Here is an 871-nt window from a genome sequence, read left to right on the forward strand (position 1 = left end):
GGTTTTTTTCATTCCTAATTCAATTAGCATTGATAAATTGACTTTGGTTGACTTTTTAGAGTTTTAATCAGAATAAAAGATTGTTTTTAAGGAAAATACGATTCTTCCACTCTCTACGGCTAAGTTTTATCAAAATTAAGAAAACGCGTGAAAATAATTGTTAGCGCCTGACGACAAGGATTAGCGCCTAGCGCTAATGTTCAGCGTCTGACGCAAACCTGCTTTATCCTCGTCAAAACTCTAATTTGTTTTTCTATCCTTTTTGCTGATTTTCTCTATAAATAGCCTCCTAAAACCTCTGTATTTCATCATCAATTCTCTCTAATTATCATCAACAATCATCAAATATCATATATTCTCCAGTTTTCTTATTCTCTCTAGTTTTTAAGAATTCTTCTCTTTCTAACTTTCTGTACAAAATTCTGCATTCACAAGATTTAGAAACATCTAGCCAAATTCGAAGTTGCCTTTGCCCTAGACGTGAAAGGTTTTAATTTATGAGGGTTTGGTCCTAAATCTCTATTTCAATTATTTAATTTAATTGTTTGTTTTATATTTTCCTTGAAGTTACTAACGTGTGTATTTTTTTATTAGAAAGAGATACGAGGCATCCAAGTAAGTGCTTTAATGGTTTTATTTTTATTGATATTATGATATAGAAATCCTGTCTAGGTTGTTATTATGATTCCTAGCGTCATGTTAGGGTGTTTTGATCTTCCTAGTATTATGTCTATGGCAACTTTTATATCAAATATGACAATTGCGATGCTTCCTATTTTCTTCCCTAATATTCATGTTAGTATCATGTTAGGGTTAAAGCTCTGATTTTTATTATTTAGTGACATGCTAGGGTTTGTTATTAATCTTGTAA

This window comes from Chenopodium album, chromosome 3 (genome assembly GCF_948465745.1).
Source record: "Chenopodium album chromosome 3, dcCheAlbu1.1, whole genome shotgun sequence".
Taxonomy (NCBI): domain Eukaryota; kingdom Viridiplantae; phylum Streptophyta; class Magnoliopsida; order Caryophyllales; family Amaranthaceae; genus Chenopodium; species Chenopodium album.